Source organism: Mixophyes fleayi, chromosome 8 (genome assembly GCF_038048845.1).
Source record: "Mixophyes fleayi isolate aMixFle1 chromosome 8, aMixFle1.hap1, whole genome shotgun sequence".
NCBI lineage: Eukaryota > Metazoa > Chordata > Amphibia > Anura > Limnodynastidae > Mixophyes > Mixophyes fleayi.
The window spans coordinates 131,608,123-131,623,692 of NC_134409.1; the positions used below are offsets into that span (position 1 = coordinate 131,608,123).

Here is a 15,570-nt window from a genome sequence, read left to right on the forward strand (position 1 = left end):
TGAGTCAATAATGAGTGAAAAGCATAAAAAAGGAGTAAATTTTCACCTTGGCAAAACCATTGCATTGGAGAGAGAGGTACATTTAAAATGTGGGGACAGATTTATAGTTGGGGTAGGGCACGTCCTAGATCAACTTTACATTTCAGTGTAAAAATAAAGCTATCAAGTTTTATGTCTCTACCTTTGAGCTTCTGGAGGACACATGGTCAAGATAGGGGACTTTTTGCTTCTGGAAAGCCAAACAGGTGATACCAATTTCCCTTTCCCAATCATAGGTATATGTTGGTATCCTATGCACGCATGAGCTAGGAATATATTGTAATGCTGTTATAGGCAGTGTTTATATGCACGGTTTGTGGAGCAATATTTCCCTCAGGTCAGAGACCTATAAGCATCACCCTCTAGAATGTGATGGAGGCAGGAGTTAGCCCTCTGTTCTCTTCCCTTTTTTGTAGGAAAATGGCTAAAACCAGTAAGTGATAGTTGAGGCGAGCCGGGAGGGGAGAAATCCCTATATGCAATAATTGAGTCCTTGAACCACCAGGTAAGTCTGGTTATCAGACATGGATAAGAGCCAGTCTTTAGCATCTTCTCTGACCAAAGAGTTAGACTCGGCCTTAACCCATCTTACAAGCAAAACCCATGTTCTACTGTCCAAGTGGTTCTACCAGTCTATCATTCTGGTTTCTCCATGTTGGTAGTAAGCTAGAGGGAGACCATAACATTTAGCATCATTAATTAAACTATGAGCTCCTAAAGAATTTTCACTTGTCTCCATAGGTTGGACAAATCCCACCCGATCCCTGTGGATCCCTAGAAGCCTTTTCAGTTTGTTAAACAGGACCTTCATGTAGAACTGTGTCCACACATTAAGGAGGGAAATAGTAGCTTTGTCCCCTCTCTGATTAAATAGACATTTCCCTCTTCCCACCATCTCATCATGTTTCTATGCAGTGAGAGGAACAAGGTCAGCACAAGGTTACACAATCACACCATATTCTAAATGTCCAGGACCAGCAGTTATATCATTAATAATATCTAGGGAATCCTTGTGTTTTTTTAAAGTGTTTATTTTGTGAGACAAAAAATAAATGTTATAAAGTATTGCCTCTTCAGGTCTCACTTAGTTGTTATTGCTTCTTTTTGAAGAGCTGTCATTTTTTTTACTTTGATCTTTTTGATCTTGCGCATTTTTATTGTTTTGATTTTCAGCGTTTTAAGTTTCGCTATCTTCAGTTTCTGCCCTTTTGCCTGGAGCTTCATTTTTTTCGACTTTAATTTGTCCTTTATGTTGGACATAGTTTGTTTCGCTACCTTTATCTTTCCTGTCTCGTTCTTCCCTCCCTTATCTTTCTCACTTTTTTTATCTCTTGTCTTTAAATTTCTCTTTAAGCTTTTTTTAAAAATTTTCTTAGTGACTTCATCTGTTACTTCCTTCGTCTTGTTCATCTTTTCCTTCAATTTTGCTTTCAGCTTCTTCCCCTTTCCAGCCTTCTCCCTTTTCTTGTCCTTTGTTGTAACCTTTTTCTCTCTCTCTCTTCCTGTTCCTGATCACCTTGGTCTTCACTCGCTTCCTCTTTCTCTCTGACATTTGGCATTTCCTTGTTTTTACTTGGATAATTCTCTCTTACAGATCCTTGTGTTTTTTTAAAGTATTTATTTGGTGAGACAAAAAATAAATATAATAAAGTATTGCCTCTTCAGGTCTCACTTAGTTGTTATCGCTTCTTTTTGAAGAGGCGTATTTTTTTTACTTTGATCTTGGGCATTTTAATTATTTTGATTTTCAGCTTCTTCAGTTTCGCGATCTTCAGTTTCTGCCCTTTTACCTGAAGCTTCATATTTTTTTACTTTAATTTTTCCTTCAAGTTGGACATAGTTTGTTTCGCCTTGTTGATCGCCACCTTTTTTGTTCCTTTCTCTTTCTTCTCTCCCTTATCTTTCTCACTTTTCTTTGTTCTGCCTTTATATTTCTCTTTAAGCTCTTCTGTCTTTTTCTTAATTTTCTTATTGACTTCATCGTTCACTTCCTTCGTTTTGTTCTTTTTTTCCTTAAATTTTTCTTTTAACTTCTTACCCTTTCCAGCCTTCTCCCTTTTCTTGTACTTTGTTGTATACTTTTTCTCTCTTACTTCCTTTTCCTGTTTATGATCACCTTGGTCTTCACTCGCTTCCTCTTTCTCTCTGACATTTGCAGTTTCCTTGTTTTTACTTGCATAATTGCTTCTTACAGATAACAATTAATTAAAAAGGTTCCCTAACCCCTTCCTTTCTTCCGGAATGGTCTTATTATCCGAATCCTCAGCATTGTCATCATCTTCGGTATTGCTATCTCTGATGTTTTTGAATGTTCGGATGTTAGTCTTTTTGTTATCCTTCCGAGCAGCTTAAAATATGAATGGGAAACCGTTAGTAAAGACTAACAAACATCCCCCACATATATTTTATTAATTGTTTTAGAGAGGTGGATCGGGGACAACAGACGTACGTCGAGTACTGTAGGGACATGACTAAGCGGGTTTTAAACTGTGCCGTCAATTTATACCAGGCAAAGTTTACTACACTCTAGATATATTTTCGATACACAGAGAGAGCTCTCGAAGAACATGATCACCCCCCACCCTCCTGGGATTCACCCTGGAACCCTTGATACTATTGTGGAACTACAAGTGCCAGCAAGGCATTGACTGCTTAGGCATGTTGGTGCTTGTGGAACTCCTGTCTACTTCCACTTTAGGTCCATCCCTTCATCATAGTTGTACGGAATACTCACAAATTATGCACAATGTTGCTGACAGTGACCTTTACATTAACACATCTGTCAACTTCTATGTCTTCTGTAGTTTCACAATCTATAACAGGTAATAGTTCAAGCGGCACAACGATTACCATAGAAAAGGAAACACCAATGCTCACTGTCCGTAAACTCATCTGCCCTCAAATAAGACATTCATTTGGTCGACATTCAGAAAGTTGACAACATTACATAGACAGTTCAAATGTTGACAGTATTGTATGGTTAATGTTAGGGTTAGGAATAGAGTTAGGGATGGGGTTAGGAATATGAATAGGGATATTATTGTTTACCTAATAATACTGTCTACATTTGAATTGTTGACTTAACAATACTCTTGATGTTTGCTTAAAAAAAGAAAAGCATGTATATGGCAAAACGTTGCAAAATACAAAATTGTAGAAAGCAGCCAAACAAACAAGTAATCTCATATAAAGTGCTCGATTGGCACCGATAGTGACCAGAAATAATCCTTTCGCTTATGGCCATTACGAGTGCTGTATTAGTGTCAGCCTGCCTTGGCAGATAATACCACCTCTCACTTGATGAACTTGGCAGGGTCACTCGTCTTATCTGCTGTCAGTACAGCTAATAATTATCCTGCACGTTTACTTTAATCTAAATACAATTTTCCTGCTTTAACCTTACTGCACAGTGTGCTTTCTATTCATCTCACAGCTCTTAATGGACGCTAATAAGCTATATTGCAACCTTTTCTCTTGCCCCTTGCTTATTGTGCCAGTAAAACATGTTACATAATCATAATTTAGCCAGCAATTGTCATTGGTTAGAACTTCAAGGTTTACATAGAGTTGTGGTGTGTTGTTTTTTTTAAGTATGCATGTCATTTATGCACACTGAGATCCCTGAGGCATGAGTCGCCATGTACCTCCTTCCTCATTTATAAAATTAGTTCCTAATGATTTTTTTTAACTGCATTCTTGGTTCAGTTTAAAAAAAATGGCCGCATCCACTGTGCGTAGGCAGCAGGTGTATTTTAAGGTTGACGGAGAAAGTTACATGAGAAACTGATTCAGCGGCGATTGCAGCTGGGTGTTATCTTTTCACAGTTGTTTCCAAGCTAAACAATACCTTATATGTTTATAAATCTCAACAATGACACAACCCTTCTCAATGTGCTGCCCAGAATGTTATTACTAATGTGACAAAGTTTCAGGAAAGAGCGTCACGTCTAGAATTATGCATCATTAGAGGGAATGACTGTAAGAGAAGTTATTATATTGTTATTATCTTACCATCAACGGGATTCTCTGGCCAAATACATTACCTTTGGCCCCTGGATGTGCTGAATCTTGTGCTTGCCATCCATATACACTTTTCCGTGCCGTAGGACCTACTGAAACACTGAGAATTCTTTAAAATCCACTTTGAGTTAAAATGTTCATAGTACAGATGTTTCTGATTTCTGGTACTTGCTTGTAAAATACTTTTATTCTCTAACAGCAAGTGAAAGACATAAACACTTGTTCGTTCTACAATCATCGGTGGAAACCATTTCGAACTTGCAGTTCGAAATTTGCAGCTTGCGTCCACCATTTACGCAGTTTGCATCCGAGGATCGCCAACTGCAATGGAGATTTATATCCATGTCAAAAGTAACGTTTTTAACATATTTTGTTTTTTTGAAAGCGAAGGGAGGGGGCAGCACGGTGGCACAATAGTTAGCATTGCTGTCTCACAGGGTTTGATTCCTACCATAACCCTATCTTTGTGGAGTATGTATGTTCTCCATGTGTTTGCATTGGTTTCCTCTGGATGCTTGGGTTTGCTCCCATAGTCTAAAGACATACTAAATAGGTTTATTGTCCCCTGGCAAAATTAACCCTATTGTGTGTCCGTGTGGTAGGGAATATAGATTGTAAGCTCCAGTGGGCTGCAGAATAAATAACTGTTAATAAATGTATTGAACTTTGAACACTACTGTGTTTGCAATTTACTGTTCAAGACATGTCAGTGGGACAGATTTAGAATAAAGAAGGTACCTTAAGGCCCTTACAGAACAATGGTTCATCATCATCATCAATGTTGAGGTATGCTGGAAATCTTTAAAGTGGAATATATTTTTAGACTAAAAAGTTAAACCCATTGAAAAATAATGTTGCCAAATTAAAATTGCAATGCTAGATACTTCAACTAACTGAATAATTCTCAGCACTTTAAATAGGACTTTTGACTAAAATTGCCTTTTGAACACTTAGAAACACACTGTTGCTGCCATTTGACAAATAGACTGTGAATAACTAACATTCCGTAGCAACATTTTAACCACAGGAACAAACAGTTGTCTGATTGCTTCCATTGTTACAAATGCTGCCAAGTCATTTATTTGCAATCTACCTCTCAGTGTGTTTCTGAGCTTTCAAAGGACAATTTCAAGCAAAAGTCATAGTTCATGTATCAATAATTAGTCTAGCATATTGTAGTCCTCAGGATATTGGATTCAGTTAGGCAAAATCATTTTGCATAGTTAACATTTAGGCACCTTATAGATTTAGATTAACATAGTTTAACTGCTAAATATATTTTACGGCTTCTAAACTTCAGTAGTAGGCAAGACCATCTTAATATTCTGCTGGAAACAATTTGAAACATCTTTATATAATGTTATGGTAACGTCACGTTATCTGATATAGGCGAATCAGATAACGAAGACCTTCAGCGCTCATGTCATGAGATACCATCTGGCTGTTCTAAAACCAATAAGGAAGAAACGTTCCCTCTGCTTGGCGACCGCATCTCGTGTATTTTCACACGCCTACCTCATTTGTTGCCTCACCCTACTTGTATATGACAGGAGCAGGGACAGCTTGTACAAACAGGAAGTCTGACAGGGAAGAGGGCAGCTCACACGCGGGGCCGTCAGGGGTGTGAAGCTGGGAGCCCTCCAAGAACACAGATCGTAATACATATTGTGAGACTTGATAAGGGAAGGCAATGTGCAGGTCCGGCTGGTATGATCAACATCTGGTCTGCACGAGACGCTTGGCCCTTTCTCGAAATGTAACTCGGTGTAACCTAGCAACTGAAAATCTGGACTGTTCTCTTGGGAAGTTACATAACATGAACTTAAGTATCTGGAGAAAAGTATATTTATCAGTAGAGGAGCGTTTTGTTCTAGGGGAAATGGGATTTTTGTAGGCTAATCAACACAAGTACTTGCTTCCTATGTTGAACAAGTTACATACACAAAGTCATATTTCACATACACATTATTTGTTGTTTCTGTAGCAGATGTTAGCTACATTTAATAACTTGTGTTATAATTGGTCCCAATTAGAGAATTAGCACATTAGGCCCTGTCCTTGTTTGATCTGCCCAAACCAAGCTCTAGTAGTTAATCTATGGCACTTCCCACCGGGCCACACACATTTTCACATAGGTCACGCACAAATTCATTACTGCACCATGGAAATCAGGAAAGTAGGGTGGTTTGTGATTGGCTACAGGTTGGTCTATACCTGTTATTGCTGGCTATAGGTTGGTCTATGACTGTGAACATTCTAATACGCTGATTGGCTACAGGTTGGTCTAGTACTGTTAATGTTCTAATCCTCTGATTGGCTACCGTTGAATAGAGATGGTCAATCCACTTGTAAACTGTTTCTCAAGGTGATTTATAGAATTGGAAAAAAAAATATTTGATGGAATTTCTTAAAATTTTCGAATGATTAAAAAAATTGAGATGAATCAGAGCAAGGTTCAACCATGGGAGAGTATAAGACCACAGACAAGCCGGTTCACATGTTATCGAGACAGACTTCAAATAATTGTGCTGGTTCACACATGGTCGATGGGCTTTTGAACCATAAAATCAATTCAGCGTATATTGAAGACTGTTCTGCAAACACATTTTCGACCACAGAATTCTCAAAATTGAATCGAATTAGAAAGCGGTTGACATTTTTTCGGGCATCTCTACCTGTGATCGTTCTAATGTTCTGATCTTCCTAGGTGCTTATCCAACCACCTCGCTAAATCCAATCCAATCCAAATCCAGTTGATCGGAGCAAAAGACATCGTCTACAAGGGCAGTAGGCTGCGTTTTTTTCTCACAGGGAACAAATGTATCAGTTTGTAAACTTTGACAATCTTCAGAATCTAACCCTTCACAGATATATATTGAAATATTTTATAGGTTATCATAAAAACCATGAAGCTACGCATTTTGATTTATTGTATTTAATCCCTTAATTCATGAACATCTGCTGTTATAAAGAGAGGATTGTCATTCCTACACATTAGGCACTGTTTTTGCAGGTATATTAAATCTATGTAGCACTGGTCGTGCAGAAAAGTAGTTGCCCATACACAGGTAGATCGAGCTTGCCAATCTGAAAGTTTGGCTCTATGTCAGATTGGAAGTCGCAGCCTCTTGAGCCAAATAACCACTGAGGCACTGCTGGGCACAGTTAGTATGGTTGGACAATGACATGGCAAGATATGGCCTTTGTTTGTCTTTACAGCTGTCCCAATGGTCATCTGAAAGATCTCCATCAGATGTTGATTGGTATCAACATCTGATCAGCAAGTGGCCTAGAGAGCACTTATTACGATGAACATCTACACAAAGAACTAGTAATGTTTTCAGGTAACACCGTAGGGTTATGTCATCTTCCTGGAGTTTTATCTAGAATCACTTAATCTATAGTCTATAGTTTAATTTGTGTTCATGTGTGACATTTTTTTTATATACCGTTTAGGATACATTTACATGACCTCCTTCCTGTTTAAATAAGTAACATAGTAGAAGGGGACGTTGCTCAGTCTAATTTCATGTTTCACGGAACGTCTCTTTGTACCAGCTACAACTGTAGAGTGTCATTAGCCATGTCCCATCTTCCCTCAGGTACAATACAATTCTCAGAAAAGGATTCTAGGATTAAGCAGTTGTGTCCTGTGGGATTTCTGATTGGCTGAGAGACCTCAGATGTTACTGGGCACGTTACTCTGATGGAGGTGGGAATGTTACATTGGATGGTTGTCAAGAAACAAATGTACAAACAGGAGAGGTTCAGGTTAGGCAGATTCTCTCTATATTTGGAGCACGTCTTTGATCCGGTCCCCAATGTCACCACTTTACAGCATGTTATATTGCTGATATCTGTCCTCCTATATTCGCTTAGGATTGTAGTTTTCTTTTTCCTTAGAGTGCATTGTTGGGAATAATAAAATTATAAATATTAAAGAATATAACAATATAAAAATATAAAAATAGACATAAAAATATGAGACCTGAACACACTACACATCTACGGAATAGTAGATGTATGGTGGTCCTACCTATATATTACCCATATAATTCCTTGTCACTGATGAGATATTTTCATTCCTGGATAGAAATGTGGGTTTCAGCTATGGAGGACTGGGCTGTCTACTTGTAGTGTATTTATACTAGAGATGTTCACTGACCCCCGTGTTTTGGTTTTGGATCTGAAGTAACTTCGTATTTTGGTTTTGGTTTTGGCAAAACCGCCCTTGCGTTCCTATTTTTTTTTTGCTAAAATCCCATAATTTTGCTATTTTTTATCCCTACATTATTATTAACCTCAATAACATTAATTTCTAATAATTTTCAGTAAATTTTTGTCAAGTGACAAGAACACTGCTACCCCTCCTGTTTCTGTATGAGCAATGGCACCGAGCAATGTCACTGGAGACTGGAGAGTGACAAGAACACTGCTACCCTTCCTGTTTCTGTATGAGCAATGACACCGAGCAATGTCACTGGAGACTGGAGAGTGACAAGAACACTGCTACCCTTCCTGTTTCTGTATGAGCAATGACACCGAGCAATGTCACTGGAGACTGGAGAGAGACAAGAACACTGCTACCCCTCCTGTTTCTGTTTGAGCAATGACACAGAGCAATGTCACTGGAGACTGGAGAGTGACAAGAACACTGATACCCCTCCTGTTTCTGTATGAGCAATGACACCGAGCAATGTCACTGGAGACTGGAGAGTGACAAGAACACTGCTACCCCTGTTTCTGTGTGAGCAATGGCACTGGATCTCCTGGGGAGGGAGGTACTTATGGAATCCAAAACCTGCGAGATCTGACAATGCAACAATGAAATTTTGTCTCGATTCAGATCCGAGGACGCGCGGAGATACCGAGCCGGCTCGCGAGCCTACTGGAATCCCTTAAGTTTGGATGGGCTCGGTTTTCAGAAAACCGAGCCTGAGCATCTCTAATTTCTACAGTAGTTGTACATAACCTGTCCATTTAGGGAAAAACAAAATAATAACCTCATAAGGCTGGGTTCTAAATAGATACTCCACATTAACCATTTAGATTAAAAAACAAAAAACAAACAAAACATGTTTGTTTGTATGTGGTAATAGCTGATAGTATATAATAGTTTTTACCAAGCCACTTACTGCTGGTTACACATGCAGCAATATTCATGGTGGTATTGGTAAATTGACTCAATATCGCTGTGTGTGTGACCCCAAAATTGGAAAGTCTGAGAATGATCTGATGAACCGGTTGTATGGTTTTCAGGCACGCCTACAAATTTGCTCGGTAGATGTCCACTGTTGTCTGCATGTTTGCGGTTTGCTTTAGTATTATCATATCATTATAATTTGAAAACTGATCTTGCGGGACCGACCCTTATATCACAAGCTGTGTAGAACATCAAAAAGCATGAGTCTTTTTCTGTACAAAATGTGCACATACTATCATCAGCTATTCATATAGCACCAATATTTCTACAGCGCTGTACAGAGAACTCACTCACATCAGTCCCTGCCCCACTGGAGCTTACAGTCTAAAGTCCCTAACACACATGCACCGATTAGGGTCCATTTGCTATCAGCTAAATAACCTACTAATAGGTTTTTGGAGTGTGGGAGGAAACCCGCACAAACACGGGGAGAACATACAATCTCCACACAGATAAGGCCATGGTCTGGAATCAAACGCATGACCTCAGCGCTGTGAGGCAGAGGTGCTAACCACTGAGCCACCGTGCTGCCCCTTAGTGTCTCAGCACTCGCTGCTTTTGTAATCTAAGGAGGAACGTTAAAATCAAGAAAATTGTAAGAGTAAAATTCTAAATGATTTTTTTGCGTAATCAGTACAAAATGTGACATAATAATACGGTGTATTTCCTCTTCCGATGAGTCTTCATGAGTCTTTCTAACATTAACCCATTTTGTCATCATCATTTGGCTCATTAGCACAGTCCCTGGAGAGTTTATTGATGTCCACAAGAGGTTTGTTGAGAAGTCCTTATGTTTGTTCCATGAACACCTTGTACCTTCGGCTTCCCCAGCGCTGATTACATTGAACGGACTGGAGTGTCCCTGCAGCATGAAAGGTCAGGATGGGACATTTTTTGGGGTCAGTATGTGCCTTCTAACAGAAGCAGATAATCTCCCGGCTTTCCTGTTATTGGACAGACCGTTATAGACCTTTATTGGACAATCATCTGTGTTGCCTCATGCTCTTTGAACAACAACAGCTTAATTTAAACTAATGTCCTAAACAGGGCCGGATTAAAGGAATAGAGGCACCTGGGCAAAGGGGGCCTTCATTCCCCTGTGAGCCCCCCCCCGCCCCCCACCCCAAGTGCTTACCTCTTTCTGTCGTCCTGTCATTGTAGTCCTTCCCCCGTGTGCTGTAAGCTCCTTACTGAGGAGATCTCGTTCTGCAGGAGTTGTAAAACTACAAGCCTCATGTGACTTTGCCAAAAGATAGCCAGCTTATAGCAAGGCAGGGTATGTTGGGACTTGTAGTTTCACAACACCTAGAGAACCACAGGTTGGCCAGGCAGCTGTCATCTACCTACTTCGGAGGCAGCCATTTCTGTTTGTGAACCAGTAATTATAATAATAATTTTATTTATATAGCGTTAGGTCTGAAAGCGCTGATTAAGAAACAGGATGCAAAATAAATATATGAATATTAATAAAAAGGCAGCCTATTCATTCACTGGGGATTAGCGATGTCTCCGAGGTATGAGGCACTGAGGACGTGCAGAAATAAAATTGTTTGGCGATCACCCTCTAAACCATGAACTCCGCTTTAGAGGTGCAGTCTCCACCCCTTAAAGTTCATTTAAATGTCTCATCACGCAACACAAAATCTTGTTTCTGCGTTGGCATTATAAACGCATTTCATAGGTGGCTTTCAGCTATCATCAGTTCCTATCCCTACCATGATTCTGTCAGCGTCTACAAACAGGAGCAACAGTTTATACCGCACAGTCACTGCCATATTGACCTGTTAATCTATGCGGCCGCAATAGAGTAAAATAAGTGCATTTTTTAAAAAATAGAGAAGGAAATGTTTACTATTGGTCGATGACTCAGTAACTTGTGTCCGTGTTAGTAAAATTCTTATAGTCATTTTAGATTCTGGCACTTGGTACATTAAATATAATATTACTATCTACAATTTCCTTTTTGTTTTTCAAAATGCTGTTGCAGAGAACAGTCTATTACGCCGCCTCTGTCCAATCCCCCCAGCCTGGTTTATGATAACCATAGAGGGGGAGGAGGGGGTTTGCCAGAGTCCTAACACAAGAACAGAAACCTGAGTTAATTTCTTTTTCTGAAGAATGAAAACCAAAGGCATCCACTACCCAGGAACCTCCTGTATTCTTGCGAAACTAAAACGCTGCCGTGATGTGTGGAAATAGGTTTTAAACAGCAGAAACTGAAACTGTCCCAAAGAAAAGACAGACACACCCTGCAACATAAAAATATCTGGACACAAGGGGCCCCCGGGAGTTAATAAGTGCACAGATCACATCCAAGAGTTTCCTAGAAGCCTCAGAACAGCGAGTTTGACAGATAAAAGCTGCTGGACCCCTCCGCTCTGCCAAGTTTCCTGTTTTCAAACCTTTTTATATCTTTTATCAATGGTGGTATTATACATTTAGGATAACTTATAGTACATTCCAGGATTTTTTAAAAACCTGTCCTCAAGTTGGTTCACGGTTTCTTGGGTAAGAGTCGGTGAAGGAGACATTAGAGGGCCTCTTTATGAATCTCCTAAGAGGTTTTAATCCCGGTAAATTACCGCATTTTAAAGTAACAAGGCTATTGATTATTAGAGGATCGCGGCAGATATCGGATGAGGTTCCCAGCATCCTCGATCACAAATGAAGTCCCCATTAGTGACTATGGGGACTGTGAAAATGTCCTATTTATTAAGCTCCAAAATTCTGAGTTTGACCCCAACAGCTAGCGCCATTTGAAGAAGTCGTTAGTCATTCTATCCTATGGGGAGAGCATCGTAGACCAGAGATCTTCGGATCCCTTCCCAGCAGGCTTTGTGCTCCTTCCCTCCCTCCCATCGCAAATTGTGCAAAGTCCTCAGGTCAGAACCTGTAAGGTGATCACGATTGCGATCGCTTTACTATAGATTATTCGCCACGACAGGCTCCCGTCAGAGACGCTGTGCCAGCTGAACAATTTTAATAAATAGGCTCGTTAATTCATTACTAAAAGAAATGATAATTAATGTGAAGAAAATGCAATAGGTCTTGCAGCACGGTGGCTAAGTGGTTAGCACTTCTGCCTTACAGTACTGGGGTCATGAGTTCAATTCTGACCATGGCCTTATCTGTGAGGAGTTTGTATGTTCTCCCCGTGTTTGCATGGGTTTCCTCCGGGTGCTCCGGTTTCCTCCCACACTCCAAAAACATACTAGTAGGTTAATTGGCTGTTAACAAATTGACCCTAGTCTGTGTGTGTGTGTGTGTGTGTGTGTGTGTGTCTGTGTGTTTTAGGGAATTTAGACTGTAAGCTCCAATGGGGCAGGGACTGATGTGAGTGAGTTCTCTGTACAGCGCTGTGGAATTAGTGGCGCTATATAAATAAATGGTGATGATGATGAATAGGTCATAAATAGTTCCCTTTGTGACAGATTTCTGACAAAACCATTCTGGTGCCACTTGGGGTGGTATCATGACAAATGTTCAGATAAATACTGTATAATGACGAATAAACTTACATTTTGTAATTCTCTGATCCTGGTTACTGTATGTGGCGAGGGAGAATCAGCGTATGTACACACTGTATTTGGGTACCATGCATTCCCACAGCTGGCACCTGGAGATCTGACTTCTTGGGGCCAAGATTAATCTTCGCAATCGAGCAGAGTAAGTGAAAAATAGAGAAAGAGGTTTCATAATAACGCAGTAGTGACAAATCAGAAATATTGCATGGAAACAAGTAATTGTGCTCAACTTCAGACATTGGTAACTGCGGACAAATGTTCTCTTTTATATGTATATTTAGGGTATTCGATGCTGGCCTTTAGTGTTGCATTAAATACATAATCCTACTGCAAGCTGTCAGGGATTGAACCATTGATTACCAGCTCTCTACGCACCTTTGACATTCTTATATTATCTTCATCGCATTTTCCATTATTATCACTTTAAGTCTTATTTTTCTGCTGTCTGCTTAGGGGTAGACAATGCGTCCACATATTCCGTTTCGCACGTGAATACGTCCTCTGTCGTTTACGCCTCCCGCTTATATTGTTCAGTGCGGACAAGGAGCTTAGTACAAAAATATAGAGGACCAACAAACAAAATACAGAAACAAGCAAAGGCTAAACACAGATCACTCTGGAATATTAATGCAACAATATCAAAAAATGGAGCATAATATATGACATAATAGGTGAGGTATGGATCGAACACACAAGAGGCAAGATACAAGGATGTACAGGTGGATGAGGTGGGAGAGAAGTAAAGACAGAAAGAGAGAGGACCCTGAGTCAGAGAGCTTACAGTCTTATAGAATGTTAGATAATGTAATAATGAAATAATAGATGTTGTTCGCAACATATTATAATTGTTGTACAGCATAAAAAAATAAATCCACAACATAAAAATGAAATATGAGAACTGACATCTATCTGGTTCCTGATCTTGTGATTCAATGTGAATTTTGGCTTTTGACTTTCCGTTGACTGTAATGTTTATCAGACTTGCATCATTTCAGGATACAGCCGATCCGGGCAACAAGGACATTTAACCAGTGCATTCCAGGATACTCCGTTCTGCTCCCAGGAAACACCTTCTCTTTACACTGAATTGTGTTTTCAGGCAAAAATCCCCCAAAAAACAGCCACACTCTAAAGCTGACAAAAGCTGAACTAAAATCACGGTACATTATATTAAATATTATACTATATTATTTAAAAGTAAATCACTAAAGGGTCCCCAGTGCAAATGACGTTTTCTGAAATGAAGCACCTATTTTTCCAGCTTCAATTCCAAAAACCACAATCTATCTGCGCTCTGTGTTACGCGCAAAGTGTGCAGTGAGGAGCATTTGCACATAACATAATGTTCTGCAGGACCCTGCATTGATTTTAAGCAGGTGGTTTGCACAATTTCTTTTTTTTTCAACGAAGTCAAAAGAAAAAATAGTAAAGTGTTGAATCTAGAGTGAGCCAGACTAGTACATAGACGCGCACCCACTTGTTTTATTTTTGCACTGTTGAAAAAAAATAAAAAAAAATACATTTGTGCACACTGTCTGTTCATAATCACTGTTGCACAACTTTAAGATATTTATGTTTGGTGCATTATAATACGAGGGCAATATAACTGCGTTTTACCCCATTGTATTGGTCCAAGATTTTCTGCATGGATATTAAATAGATTGACATTATGGGCCTGATTCATGTTTGGACGTGAATCTTGCGTGAATGGCTCTGCGCATGCTCAGAAACTAATCTTACTGATGTGAATGAGTTCTCTGTACAGCGCTGCGGAATTAGTGGCGCTATATAAATAAATGATGATGATGATCTTACGCCAATGAACGCAATTGAATGCGAAAGTAGGCAATGTATGTTTATATATTTTTTAAACTAACCACATTTGTGTTAATTATTATACTGTTTAGAGTTGCGCACTTACACCCATATTGAAATCGAAACGGATCTTGAGATCCGCTTGAATTTGAATAACGTCAGCACTACGCTCAAGTACAGCGCTACTTTTTAAATCGCAAGTTGATTGCAAGTTGCATTTATATGTCCCTACAATCAAGCTTTTGTTTATTTTCCTGATAATGGGCCTTATTCATTAAGGAACTTGGGCAAGAAATTTCTTACTGAAGTTTCCTGGACAAAACCATGTTAAAATGCAAGGTGTGAAAATTAGTTTTCTATTTTGCACATAAGTTAAATACTGCCTGTTTTTTCACATAGCACACAAATATCAACTTTAAATTTCAGTGTACAAATAAGCTATCAAGTATTTGTGCGCTACAGGAAAAAAACAGACAGTATTTAACTCATGTGCAAAATAGAAAACTAATTTTCACCCCTTGCATTTTAACATGGTTTTGTCCAGGAGACTTCAGTAAGAAATTTCTTGCTTAAGTTCCTTAATGAATCAGGCCCAATGACATTAAGGGGGAAAAGCTACAATATACTTTTGCTTTGACATATCCATGTGGTCACATTTATCCTGAAATTTGTTCAATTCCAGTTACATCACTGCACATAAGAACACTCTAGGGAAATTAGATTTAAGAATAGTATTAATATTGCATTGCTCTATCTTTGAAAAGGACTCGGAATGTTTTGCATCACCCACCTCTGTGCTCCATTGTCCGATACTGAAGAACAGATGCACACAGCTGGATTCCAGGAACATTTGGCATTACATTGTGTCCTGGTGTCAGGCTGCTAATAAACATGTTTGTGGGTCGCTGCTCTCGCTACTTAAGGCTTCCCATTTTTCTGAAATTTTCACTCGGTTATACTGGTTATAAC

General features: G+C 39.3%; 1 long non-coding RNA gene across 3 annotated transcripts in view; it reads right to left on the minus strand.

The window, feature by feature from the left end:
- Positions 1-2,950: 2,950 nt before the first annotated feature.
- The window catches only part of LOC142100197 (uncharacterized), a 61,869-nt gene continuing 49,249 nt past the window's right edge, over positions 2,951-15,570 (minus strand). The window contains exons 1-3 of one of the 3 annotated variants that reach the window (XR_012678763.1): positions 13,162-13,320; positions 12,781-12,911; positions 2,951-4,151 (exon numbers count right to left, since the gene is read on the minus strand). This is a non-coding gene — a long non-coding RNA (uncharacterized LOC142100197). Of the gene's footprint in view, positions 4,160-12,780; positions 12,912-13,161; positions 13,321-15,570 lie in introns of those variants that run through there. The other 2 variants (XR_012678762.1, XR_012678764.1) reach the window with 2 other exon arrangements.